This window comes from Octopus sinensis, linkage group LG12 (assembly GCF_006345805.1).
Source record: "Octopus sinensis linkage group LG12, ASM634580v1, whole genome shotgun sequence".
NCBI lineage: Eukaryota > Metazoa > Mollusca > Cephalopoda > Octopoda > Octopodidae > Octopus > Octopus sinensis.
The window spans coordinates 48,379,933-48,394,965 of NC_043008.1; the positions used below are offsets into that span (position 1 = coordinate 48,379,933).

At 36.1% G+C, this 15,033-nt stretch overlaps 1 protein-coding gene across 11 annotated transcripts in view; it reads right to left on the reverse strand.

The window, feature by feature from the left end:
* LOC115217963 (activated Cdc42 kinase-like) overlaps window positions 1-15,033 on the reverse strand; it is a 334,743-nt gene that overhangs the window by 113,276 nt on the left and 206,434 nt on the right. The window lies entirely within an intron of this gene.

Below are 15,033 nucleotides of genomic sequence, written 5' to 3' on the forward strand. Positions count from 1 at the left end.
CTGGGGTCAATGTAATCGATTTGCCCCCTCGACCAAAATTGCTGGCCTTGTGCCAAATTTGAAATCAGCATCATTATTATTATTAGTAGTAGTAGTAGTATACACATTAAATAAAAAAAAAGTATGAGGGAGGTGAGTTCTGACATCTGGTGGGGGGTGGATCTTCTTTGAAGAAATGACAGGTTTGTTGGAAAAGTGCAAGTGAAGTTGAAGAATACAAGACTAGTGATGAGCTGTGACCTTACTCTGTTGTCTGTCAAAGATATCGAAATAAACAAAATGCCAGTGGTACTAACCATTGTCAGAAGACAGTGCCTAAGATTTGAATTTTAAGTCCCTTTTACATACGGCCATGAAATGTAAAGGTTCTGTCTCTAGATCTTTCCATTCTGTTAGTGATGGGGTTGCCCTATCACTGTCACCTCATCTCGCACACAATTCTTCCCACAAAAAACTGGATTTTTGATAGATTTAGAATTTCTTGCCACCATTTACAAGATATCAGTTAAAGGCAGGTTTTTACCGATTTACTCTGTTATTTGATGCTCTGTGGAATATAACAGAGAGCAAATTAGTATTTATGATTCTATCAAACATTCAAGCTCTTTAGTATGAGTCTCATCCCATCCAATTTGCTTAATATTTTCCTAACTACCCCCCACCCCATTATTATTCGAGTCCTTTTACCAACCTCTCCATTCTATTTAATCAAACTACAATCCACTCTCCAGTTTTCCTTGCATTGCTGCACTAGATTCATCAATGTTATTGATCCAAGCCATCACAGACCTTACGTAACACAACTCGTAATATATTACATTACACTACTAAATGTTATTATGCTTTAAATGGGATTTTTCAACTAAATTTTTTTCCCCCACAGCAGTCTCAATATATATCTTAAATATTTTGATTTGATTTTAGAATTTTTAGAAATTTATTTTCATGTTAGTAATATCACGACCAATGTATTGGTATCATAAAAGAGATAATACTGCAACACCTCATTTAAAAACAGTCCACTGAGCATGGATTGATGATTTAGTAATATTATATTATATCATAGAGGGAAAAAATAGTTTGTTTTAGATAGAGAACAATAGAAGAGAGATGCCAGTAGAAGGAAATGAATTTGAATAAAGACCATAATTGTACTAAATAATATAATCTTGTAAGTCTTTAGCTATTTTATAGGAATAAAATACCAATAACTGTGAAAGCTACAATAAAACATGAATTTTAGACACCAAGGATAGAGAAAGCATGTGATTCTAGATTAAATCCCACTACACAGAATTTGGGGCAAGTTTCTGCTGCCATTGTTTTAGGTTAACCAATATCTTGTAAATGGAATTGAGTAGATGGAAACTGTCTAAAATCCTATCATATGGACTGTAGCTTTAGACTTCATGTGTCACCCCAAGTTCCACCTCCACACCTTTGATTACTTTTGAAGAGTCCACTGTTTCACCAACATTGAGACCAGGTATCTGGTTTGAAGATACAGCACTTCCTCCAACTGCAACCATCAGAAATGGGAGTGACTGCCACTCTCAGAGGCTCTAAAACAACAACAACAACAGAACTGTTCTTCTTCTTCTTCTACTTCTTCTAACGAAGCGATGAAAACAAAATAGTCAAAGAATTAGAATGGAAATGCACAAAAGATAGAATCTTAACTAAGATATGAGGACAGCAAAACTCTGTGGACAAGATTTCAGTCAAGCAATTGTATTTTGCAATCAATTCCATCTTGGAGAAAGGCATAAAAAATAACTACCAAATATTTAGAGAACAGTAGAATATTTTTACAGCAGTTTGACATCCTCCTCCATCTCACAACCATCAAAATGGAATTACTAGGGTATGTTAAATCTATTCTGCCTTTTCTGATGTTTGGTGTCTGTTACCAATGCTGAAGACACAATGAAGAAAGAAACTCAACACTACCCCAACCAAAATTTGGACCACATATAAATTGATGATCCCCATTACATCAGCAATGACCATAAACAGAAGAAGCTTTCTTAAAAACTGTCATAATTTCAAACGGAATTAAAATTTTCAAAGAAACATAATTAAAATTCTATTTTATACTCATTTAATTTCAGGTTCAAAGGAGGCCTGTGAAGAAAGATGCCCCAGTTATGACTGGAGTATCATTTTACAAGCATGTGTGAGAGAGTGTGGTTTACAGGAATTTAGCTACTATTTCTAGCTGACCAACCAAATACACAGAGACTCTCTCACTGACTCACTGATGGATGCAAAAATATATTCATGTTGTCAACGCAAGTTTTTTATCATTAGCAGAAAAACAAGACAACAAAAGGGTAAACATAAGGCATGGATTCTTTGATTTGGGATTGAAATTCAAATTATTTAAATGCCTTCATTTCATAGTTAAATAAAAAAAATTTTTTTAATAAAAAACTTTCTTAAAAATCCAAGCCTTCAAAATTAACAAAAAGGAAGTTAAAATATTTGTAACAGAAAGTGGCTCGTATTTTTCTGTTATGAAATCATGTGTATGTATGTGAGGGAGAAGGTCTGTATGTTGGAGAGTGTGTACTTGTGTAAGGAAGGGTGTGTGTTTAATTATAATTGTGTTAAGTGTGTCGTTAGAAGCAACAGGAAAAAGAATTTGCCTTCACAACATTTCATACAGAGTGAGTTTTGTATGTAATGTTAACGACCTATACAACGACATCCCAGTTGATTGGCATGAATATTATTTGATGAATATATGGTTCATTTAAAGGGACTGGAGGTCCAGCAATAATTTCAGCCAAGGAAAATGTGATTCTGAGGGAGTAAACTTTATTTCAGGAAAATATTATAAGTTATTAAGAAGTTTTAAAATACAGCTGCAATGATTTTAGTAACATTATCTTCAAGCTTTAAATGCAAAGGAGAACAAACTTATATCTTTGGTAGGTACAAACTTTTAGCACAAAATACCACCTTCTATTACAATCATCTCTTATGATTTTCCTTTACAAATCGAGCATGCAATAGAAATGAACTTCTAAGTGTTGGTAAATTAATGTTAAATTAATGTTACAATGAGTAAATTCTAAATAAAGAAACAGATGTGTTTCAAAGTAAATTAACTACACAGAGATTTTATTGAACAGCATATTGCAGAGAACAAATTTGTATAATAAAATTGTGAATGGAAATGAGAGTAGCCATAAGTGAAGAACTCTCAGAAAGGGTGCTCGTTATGCATGGAAACTATTTTTGTGTTCATTACTTATGTTCATATGTGTGGACACTGTATTAAGTACAAGGAGTCTTAAAGCACTGATTGTATTTCATGATTTAGTGACATAACTCAAGTACTTATATGTATATCACTGCCTTTACAACATGAACCACCGTCTCGTTAGTTGTCTAATACTTAGCTACACTACTTATTGGAAAATAAAAGTAAAATGGCCGAGAGAGAAAAGTGAGACGAAGAACAGTTAGTAAGTATGTTTACATGGAAGGAAAAACTAGAAATGGTGTTGTTAGCATAAATCTTGGGAAAAGATCAATTCTCCATTGAAACCAATTACAGAAAGGAAATAGTGAATATTTCACAGCCAAAAGGAGAAAGTCACCCCTTCAAGAACCAACACTGGATCTCTGTCCCCCAACCCTCTGCTATTCCTTTTCCAACTACATTTTTACCCACAGATACCAAGCCATATGCAACAGACAACCTGCACACATCACAAGAATAGACAGCCATGACCATCTTCTCTGAATATCATGTAAAACATTTATTTCTAAGTCAATATCAAGTTGGAACAAGGGTTCTGTAGGTCAGTATGTGATATCAGTGGAATGTGAAGAGAGGCTGAACAGCAAAGGAGAACAGGAAGGTATCGTCAGTGAAAGAAAAAGAAAAAGCAGAGAGATGAGTGCTTCTATTGGGTTGGCAACTAAGTTCCCACCGTTATTTTTGCGTTTTTAAATTTTGGAATCTATTTTTTCGAGAATTCTATTTTTGAATCATTTTGGAATCTATTTTGTTTTTGTTTTTTTCTATTTAATTTTAGTTAATTTTTATTTATTTTCAGATCATTAAAATGGAATGTCAAGTTAAGAAAAACGAGCATTTTCGACACCTTCTTTTTGCTTTTAATCAAGGTTCTAAGGCCGCAAAAGCTGCTCCCGACATTGTGTATGGAGAGGGTGCCATAGCTGAAAGAACTGCTCATGATTGGTATGCCAAGTTCAAAACTGTAAATTTTGACCTCAAAGATGCACCTCATTCTGGCTGTCCAGTTGAGTTCGATGAAGAGCGATCAAACCAACTTTTGCACAAAAATTCTCATCAAACGACAAGGGAACTGGCAGAGAAAATGGAATGCTCCCACACTGCTATAGAGAAGCATCTTCACTCAATATGACCAAGGAAGCCATTCATGCCAATATGACCAAGGAAGCCATTCATGCCAATATGACCAAGGAAGCCATTCAAACGCATGGCTGGGAAGTGCTGCCACATCCGCCGTACTATCCTGATTTGGCACCAACGAATTTCCACCACTTTCAATCTCTTTCAAATGCTATGCACGGAATTTCATTCAATACTGATGCAGAATTGAGAGCTTGGTTGGATCAATTTTTCGAGTCAAAATTGGGTAATTTTTACCAACAAGGTATTGAAAATCTTGTTGAACATTGTGAAGAAGTTGTAAACAACAAGAGTGTATACATTATTGATTAATTAGTTGTTACCTTTTATTAAACCTTTTAAAAAATTTAAATTTAAAAAAACGGTGGGAACTTAGTTGCCAACCCAATAGATTAAAAACAAGGACAGGAAAAAGATAAAAACAAATGAAAATGGTATGTAATTGGTGAATATAGTAAAGGCGGAGAATAGTGATAGAATAATTTAAGAACAGAGATGTTTAGAATATCTGGAAAACGAGGAGTATAATACTGTATATATTGATAAAAGAAACTTTTGTCGCATTGGAAAAGGATGATAGATGGAAATTAAAGATTTTCCCTATACATGACTTTTCAAATAAAGAGAGGATCAAGAAGTTGATATGAGCTGGGTTGATGGACCAATCAAAAATATCAAAAACATCAGCAGTTGATAACAAATAAAGAACAGGTCAACACAGAACAAATATTGGTAATCGAAATAAAGAAACGATCACCATGGAACTAAGACTATTTGTAAATAGTCAACATCATTCTATATTTCCATATTATGGTCGTGTACAAAACATAATATTACGACTGAGTATGTACTTAAGTTTTTGAAGCAAAATATTATTAGTACCAAATGGAATGTTCTTCTGGCCACTTAACATTTTGTGTGCATGTGTGCGTATGTGCATGCATGCATGTGTGAACAGTTTTAAACATTATTTTACAATACAACGAAAAAATGTCTATGTCTAGATATGTAGGAGAAAGAGTAAAAGAGAAATTCCATAACTAAAATTCATATCTGGAGTGGTTGATTGTAGAGAGCAATGTGGAATAGAAATAACTAGAAAGTACACAACTAATTATACAAGACTATTACTGGGACAGCAATGTATACAGTGGAATCTCAGATTACGAATTTAATTTGTTCCTGAAGGCTGTTCATCACCCAAAATGTGTGTAAACCAAAACTTGTTTTTCTCATAGGAAATTCAAGAGAGGGCACAGTGAATTCAAGCAGGGATGTGCACTAAGCAGAAGCTGATACTCCCAGCTTGTTGCCAACGGTTGTTGCTGGATTACATGTTCAGTACAAGAGACAACATTTGTCACCTGAGACATTTTATGTTTGAATAAGTGTTCCATAAACTGATTTGTTCATGAGAGGCACTTGTAAACCAACGTTCCACTACAGTTGACCATAATATAGTGTTAGTGCTAACTCAGCAATAAACACTATACTGTTATTGTGCCACAGCAGTATACAGTGTTAATACTGTGTCGTGGGATTGATCATATGGCAGTCATCAGCATCAAACATCTGTTTTCCAAGCTAACACGGGTTGAATGGTTTGACAGGAGCTGGCAAACCAGAGGGCTGCACCTGGCTCCAGTCTTCTGTTTTGGCATGGCTTCTACAGCTGGATGCCCTTCCTAATGCCAACCCCTTTACAGAGTGTACTGGGTACTTTTTGCATGCTAATAGTATGGAAGCTTTTCTTACATCACACCAGTATGGCTGCTTTTTACATGGTGCCATCACAGGTGGGTTTTTACATTTTGACATGTTACCAACATGGGTACTTTTTATGTGGCACCAGTACAGGTGCTTCTTACATGTTGCCAGCATGGAAGCAAAGGTGCCTTCTATGTGGTGCCAGCATGGATGGCTTTTAGGTCAAATCAGCACTGGTGCTTTGTCTGCATGGTGCCATGGCATCATACAGTGTTATTGGAGAGACAGTAAGTACGCAGTGCTAATACCATATTGTGCTACCACTGGGAAGAAGGTATTGTCCAGAGTCAGTGCAACAAAGCTCTTCTAATTGCTTTGAATACTGTGACTATCTTGTAACAGTTGGCTCAGATTGCCGAGTGAACTATGGCCAAGTGATTAAGTATTGAAATACTAACAGGAATAAGTTTTGTGAGTTCCAAGAATGTAATGGTTAAAGATATATATTGAGGAATATAATGGCTATATAAATCAGAAATATTAAATTTCTAAATATCTCATAGAGATATGTACGGTGGTGGGGCGATATAATGGTTGTATACTGTCAACTTAACGGTGGTGTAATCCCCTACTGTCACGTTAAGTTGACAGTATACAACCATTATAAATGGCTATATATATATATATTATATGTAGCAATATAATGGTTAAAGATGTATATGCAGTATTATAAGAGCTAATGATATGTTATATCTGTCGGAATATAATGGTGAAAGATAATCATGGAAAGTAATTACAAATAGAAACTGGAAAGATGAGATCAATTCACCAGTCATTATATGCACATAAACTCCTACAATGCATACACACACACACACACAATTACCACCTGTTTGGATATTTTTTGTTAACATTGTCCTTAAAAATATTATGATTCACTAATTCCCATTACTAATTTTTTTCCTGTTATGCAAAGTTTTTATGTAGTACACATAGCTTTTCATGAAAGCCTAACCAGGGCACTCCCCCCCCCCATCCCCTGCTGCTCCTGTTTTTGTGTTCAGTATTCTAGACTAATGTTTATATTATCATGATAATCAATGTCCTGGTGTCTGTTTGCCATCAGATACACAAATCAATTTATTTCAGACAACAATTGTATATCCTTCACCTATCTTGTTTCATTCAATTTACATCAGTAACTCTCATCCCTGCCTTTCACAGCCAAACAAAACTATTCTAACATATATAAACACCAACAAAAGCAAGCTGATCTTTGAACACCCCAAGCTGGGCTTATTACATATCACAATTCCCTCCACAACTTGCTTCCCCTCAGCTAATACACATCACATTCTCAATATCTCATAATTCCTCATTGTTGATCACAATCTTTAACCGTGTCAGGTATGTATCGCTTGACTGGTTATTTCTCTACAAAACAACACATCTTTACTAATCTTAATAAATAGCAACACTATATAACTATCTTTCTCAGTGGCCTCTTATGAAGCCTCCATTCTTACTTTATTGACCCCGAAAGAATGAAAGGCAAAGTCAACCTCAGCAGAATTTGAACTCAGAATGTAAAGACGGACAAAGTGCCACTAGGCATTTCATCCAGTGTGCTAACAATTTTGCCAGCTCACTCCCTTAATAATGATAATAATAAATAATAATCTTTTCTACTCTAGGGACAAGGCCCAAAATTTTGGGGGAAGGGGGCCAGTCAATTAGATTGACCCCAGTACGCAACTGGTACTTAATTTATCAACCCTGAAAGGATGAAAGGCAAAGTCAACCTCAGTGGAATTTGAACTCAAAACATAAAGTCAGATGAAATACTGCTAAGCATTTTGCCCAGCATGCTAACGATTCTGCCAGTTCACCACTTTAATAAGATTAATAATAATGTAGCAAGCTGGCAGAATCGTTAGCATGCCGGGCAAGATGCTTAGCAGTATTTCGTCTGTCTTTTATGTTTTGAGGTCAAATTTCACCAAGGTCGACTTTGCCCTTCATCCTTTCAGGGTCAATGTACTGGTTGAGCACTGAGGTCAATGTAATCGACTAAACCCACCCCCTAAACTTGCTGACCTTGTGCAAAAATTTGAAATGAAACCAATGATAATAATAAAAATAATAATCCTTCAAGGTCTGGAATTTGTGGGGAGGGGGTAAGTCAATTTACATCAACCCCAGTATTCAACTGGTATTTATCGACCCCAAAGGTGGAGTCAACCTTGGTAGAATTTAAACAGACACTTGTTTCAGTCATTAAACTGTGGCCATGCTGGGGCACCACCTAGAAGAATTTTAGTCAAACAAATCAACTCCGGGACTTTTCTTTTAATTATTTTAAGCCCGATACTTATTCTATCATTCTCTTTTACCAAACCACTAAGTTACAGGGATGTAAACACACCAATATCGGTTATTAAGCAGTGATGAGGGACAAAGACACACACATTGATATCATCATCATCAGCAGCAGCATTTAACATCTGTTTTGCAAGCTGGCATGGGTTGGATGGTTTGAGAGAAGCTGGCCAACTGAAAAGCTAGCCAGGCTCTATGTCTGTTTTGGCAGGGTTTCTATGACTGGATGCTCTTCTTAATGCCAACCACTTTACAGAGTGAACTGGATGCTTTTTATATGGCACCAGCATGGGTTAAGAATACTCGGTTGGATAGGGAAGCAGGGGACAGCCGGTACACAAGGAATATATATACATATATATATATATATATATAAATTAGAAAACAACACCTTTCATAAATTCAATAATGAAAAATTAAATTATACCATCTAGAAAATTACATCTTATAGAAAGATTAAATATAAGATAAAACATAATGATGATTAAGTAATGTGCAAAATATAATGTGTGTGTATATATATACACACACACAGTGGGCTTCTTCCAATTTCCATCTACCAAATCCACTCACAAGGCTTTGGTTAGCCTGAGGCTATAGAAGAAGACACTTGTCAAAGGCATCACAGAGTGGGACTGAACCCAGAATAATGAGGTTGAGAAGTAAACTTCTTACCACATAAGCACACGCATACTCATATTAGAAAATTGGCGTTAGTGAATATATTTGATGAAAATTAATGGAGCCAATTTTCCATCATTAAATTAAATAAAAGCACCTCAACATAAAGAATCACTGTAGCAGAGAAAATTCTCCTTAAAGTTTCCTTCAACAACTTCCCTAGAACAACAATCTTTTGTTCAACCAACTCCTATAAATGGATAGGTCAGCTCAAGCAGAGATGCCAGGGACTAACCTCAGCAACTCCTTACTGATTTTATGTAAAAATTAAGCTTTTAGTTTAGTACTACAAATGTCTCTCCCTTTTTTTTACAAGCCATTTGTCTATTTCTGATTAACAGACTGCTCAGTCTGTCTCAAGGGATAACTACAAATATATTCACCTAGCTTTGACCAAGTAAGTTCTCCCCAACAAATATGACTACATCGTGTGACTACACAACTAGATACACATTAGTAAGACATTATACAGGGTGTCCACAAAACTTCTGGTGATTTGCTATACTTGAGAAGACACATTAAGCTACGTAAAATTGAGGTCATACATAAAGATATGTCCCTTATAACCATGCCATCCACTGAGAGATCCTTGTCTTACAGGTTCAAGGGTGCTGGTGCCATGTAAAACATACTTGTGTTGGTGTCACATAAAAAGCACCCATGCCAGTGCCACATATAAAGCACCCGCACTGATGCAGTGTAAAAAGCACCCAGTAAACTTGTAAAGTGGTTTGGGCTTTATGAAGGGTATCCAGCCATGGAAACCTAAGCCTACACTGACAACTGGAACCTGGTGCAGCCCTTGGCCTCGCCAGCGCCTGTCAAGCCATGCAACCCATACCAGCATGGAAAACAGACATTAATTGATGATGATGATGGTGATGATGATGATGGTGGTGATGATGGTGGTGATGATGATGATGATGACAGTTCTATAAGATGTCTTTTAGTATTTACTTCAGCATTGAGTTCAAATCCTTTTCATCGTTCCTTAATCAATGGATTTAGCATCCATTACGTGTCAGAGTTGATTCCGTTATTTTGGTTTTGTGCAGTTTAGAAATGTAAGTTGACACAAACGGTAGACAATGATTAGATGCCTCCCATTCCAGGTTCAAATCACATCACTATTAATTTTACCCTTCAAATTTGTGACTTTATTAAAACAACTCCTAAAAAAATATTCAATCACCCCTGCAAAAATTTATTTTGTGTCTGACAAATAGAAATCCCATTACACAAAATGGCCCATAACATTAGAAAAGACCAGATTTGATTCCTATTTTCCCCTTACTGGACCCTCCTAGTCATTCTGTGTTTAAAAAATCCTATTATTAGGAAGTGTTATTAAAAAATTCTTAAAATATTTTGTGTATTGGAGAAGCGTAACCAGTTTTATTGCACACAAATTTTAACAATAAAATCTTATGTAGACCCACAGGGGCCATCCAGACCCTGGTTGAGAACCACTAGAATAGACATTTTACATTCACTGCTTCACTGTTCCAAAGTTAAAATTCCATGTTCACTTGCCCACCTTTCATCGAACATAAACATCACTAATTAGTTAGTTTAATCAATTAAGTTTAATCAATTACACCCACCTCCTACAAAATATGTCCCTAATCAATAGCATAAGTAATATACTGAGACTGGCAGTGTCGGAATTAGCAGAGTTTCACTGCATGTACTACTACTACTGCTGCTGCAGCTGCTGCTGCTATTACAACCACAAACATTGCCATCTTTCTGAGGTCAATAAAAAATAATTATCAGTAATACACTGATACTGGACCAATCAACTGTAGACTTGCACCACCAACCGACAAGAATTGGCTTTCAAGTTTATCCAAAGAAATCAATATTCTATAAACAATATTAGTAGAATGGATTCAGAATAACAAAGACTGTGGAATGATCTAAATATCACAAACCACCACCACCAACACCATCACCATCACAACAACAACAACCAATTATTACATTATTACATTGTTCTTCAATCCAAATCAGTTTTTTTTTTCTTTTCACATTAGGTCTGTTTAAAAAAAAAATCCACTCTCGACATCATTGATTAATTTTTGTCCTCTAAGGTCTCACAACTTTCTCAAATTCTCACAACAAATCCCAGTCAAAAGATATTTTCTTTAAGGAAAGTGAAGCTGTTGAGAACCTGACCAAAATAAACTTCTTGCCACACTGCTACACCATGAAAATAAACACCTTGTCACAGTCTGCCATTTCACAGCATTTCATTCAAACATTCCACTGACTTATTTTTCATTTCATGACCATTTCAAAGCCACCACAGAAATTCAGTTGCTTGACTAATCTACAAATATCATTGGAGTAACCACATTTTAAAATGAGAAACAATATTTCTACTGCCACACATAGAAAATGGTCCTCTTTTCAGATATAGACTTAGCTGAAATTTGTTAACCAGGGGCCGTTGCCAAAGAGTTTTAATCTTAGAGAATTGTCAGCCACAGTCATTTTACATCAGATATTCCCTTTTACTTCAATACAATACTCCTGAATATCCTGTTTTACTCAACGTATTTATTTATCAATCAGATGGTAAGTCATTCAACTGAGACTGACTTCATGTCAGAGGGAAGACCCCATCAATATGAATACACAATATGCACAACAGTAAGTGCTTAACGGCCAACTTTAGTTAAAACTAAAAAGGTGTCTTGCTTCATCAACAAGTAGGAACCTGCTATTTGGGAGACTTGGTGAGACATGGAAAATATTGAGCACTTTCAATATCTGGTAAATCACCAATCACAGAACACAATTATTGATGATGAGGTTGCAAGAATAATCTTTGATAATCTGAGTAGATGAATTTAAGGAGATTATGATCTCTATATAGAACTTGACAACTACTGTTATGGTGTATAAGGCAGTTACCAGTTTATAGGCTACACCTCCAGAAGTTGGAATCATTGAGTTTAACAAAAAGTCTGTTTGGTTTATGTTGACACTAAACTTCAAGCCCTCTAATAAGCAGCCAACTTCAGTCTCTCCCTTCCACACGCACACTCATTAGATACTTCACACATCAACATAGTTCAGTGCAAACTTGCAACAATTGTATTTTTTGTGCTTGGGTTCACCCTGAAAATCAAGAACCAAAATGAACATTGTACTTTTTTTTCATTTTAAAAAAGGCAAGAAAGTGGAAGAAGCCAGCAGGAAGATATGTTTTGTTTCTGGGGAGGATGCTGTTATGGAACGTGTGTCAGAAATGGTTTCCAAGATTTCGATTGGGTAATATTTTGGTTCAAGATGCACGTCACTCTGCTTGACTAACTGAGATTATCAGTTGACAAAATGTAGCAGTCAACACCAAACCCTCCTCATTATGTGACTAAAATGATGGCAGATATTCTCCAAATATCCAAATTGAGTGTTGCAAAACCATCTGCATCAACTTGGCTCCATCAGCAGGTTCAATGTTCGAGTCTGGCATCATTTGAATGAGGTTAACTTTGCCCAACAGAAATGTAAAGAAAGCAACCCTTTTCAGCAAACCACCACAAACAACTTCCAAAGCAGGACTTCACCCAAAGGAAGTTATACTTTCTGTTTGGTGGGATTGGAAGGGTAGTGCCTTTTATGAGCTTCTTCCCATGGACAGGACCATCAATTTGGATGTGTACTATGACTAACACAACAAATCAAAAGCAACCATCCACAAGAAGTATCCAGCACTTGCTAATCATATGAGCATTGTCTTTCATCACAATGCCAGACCACACACGTTTTGCAGATGCAACAAAAGTTACTGGGGCTTGGCTGGGAAGTTTTGCTGCACTTTCCATATTTGCCTTCAGATTTTCACCTGTTTTGGTCTCTTCAAAATCTAACTCTGAACAGGATGTAAAAGTTCACTTGGAAGGGTTTGGCTAGTAAAGACAGGAAATTTTTTGAGCATGGAATAATAGATCTATCCACAAGATGTCAAAAGGGGTTGATTTGCAACAGTTTAAATGGAACAATAATAGCATGCTAATCTTGGAGGCCCTACAAAAGCCAGAGGCACTGCCCCTTCTAAGAGATCAAGCAAGTGAAACAGAAAATATCTTGTTATTTTCTTCTCAATATACTTCTGTATTGTTTTAATTTCCTCTTAATTATACAAACAAAACAAAGAAACAGGTATAAGAAAGAAATTTAAAATATAAAAAGGCATATTTTTTATACAAAAAAAATTATCCATTGGAGGGAGAGAGAGAGAGAGAGAGAGAGAGGTTACTGTAGTTTGGGTTTCACCAGTCACAAGGACAGACATAAATGGTTTTTGTTTAAAAAGAAAATCAAAAGCAACTGCAACTAGAAATTAAAAAAAATGCAGGCAATTAATCAGGTTATTGTCTAAAAAGAAAGATAAGGTAGAGATAACAACAACAACAGTGGCAAAAACAAATGCATTTGTGGTTGTAGTGATAATATAACATGCCAACATGACTGAGACATGATGGAAAAGAAAATGAAAAATTAGCATTGCTTTCGTAATTGTAGCTAAAATGGTTGCAAACTCTGGCTACAAAACATTGAAGAATTATCGAATTTCATGGCATGTCAATAGGAATGTCAAAAGGCAATCAAATGTGGAGAAACTGAAGAGACATGTAATGTTTGTTAGTCAATGGTTTTCTTTTCTGTCAAGAACAACAAGATGAAGATATTGAGAAATGAGTCACTTGCTCCACGTGAGGGAAATGGAAGAAAGTTTTTTTTTTTTGAGAGAAAAAATTAATTATAACTTGTTAAACAGGAGGATTTGGTCAGTATTCAGAGAGGATTTAGAAAGATTAATGATGTGCATTCTTGCTACATAAGACATTTAACATTACACTACAACTGGGAGATTTATTGAGAGAGGCTTTTGCTCAACACTCAACAATTATGAAAGGAGAATGCCTTAGAGTGAAGTGTGAGTTAGAATATGAGAGAGAAGTAAGGAGAGAGGACAGAGAGAGAGAGAGAGAGAGAAGATAAAGAGAGAGAAAGTAAGGGAGAAAAGAGGTGAGAGTAAATTGAATCAGACAAGAAAACTGTCCCCATCCAAATTAATGGAGAGGATGAAGAATATGTTTTAGAATTAGTGAACAACACACAGACAGAAAGGCAAGCAAGCAGGCAGACAGACAGATTTGTCTGCTATGTCTAGCAAGAGAGGTGAGCACAAAGAGGCTAGTTTATTGGCTTGTGATGAAGTATGTTATAGCGAGATGCAGAAAGCAAGAACGTAGTTTCAAATAGACAACGACCATACTGGAGCTCCATCTCCACAGGAAGAGATAATCCACCACCAGCACCCAAAATATTTGACTGATATCAGAATGGTAGCAAAATCCACCTGGACAGGATTTGAAAGAGGAAGTATTTTAGCTGAGATTCTATTAGTTCTTCCAATTGTAACCACTCTCATTGTGTGTGTGCGTGTGTGTGTGTGTGTGTGTGTGTGTGTGTGTGTGTGTGTGCGTGTGTGTGTGTGTGTGTGAGACAAGAACATGGAAGCAGGGGAAACAACTCCAGTGTTAGTTGTTTGGTTATCGATGCAGCTTTCCAGTAGGAAAAAGGTAAGCGGAGGCACTTGGAACTGACGGAGGAAATCGCCTGAAAGAAAGATTAAAGAGAAAAAAGAGCTGTGTTGAAGCTCAAGTGCACAACCCTAGCACTTAAACCAAGCGGAAAATACAGTGTGTGTGTGTGTTAACCAATTTCAACATTTGTGTAAAACAAGAGCAAATTGATGTCTTTCAGAAAGGATGTTAGCATTAGTAATAGATTAAAGGTTACAAGCTGAACTAATAGTCATGCATGAAAGAGCATGCTGT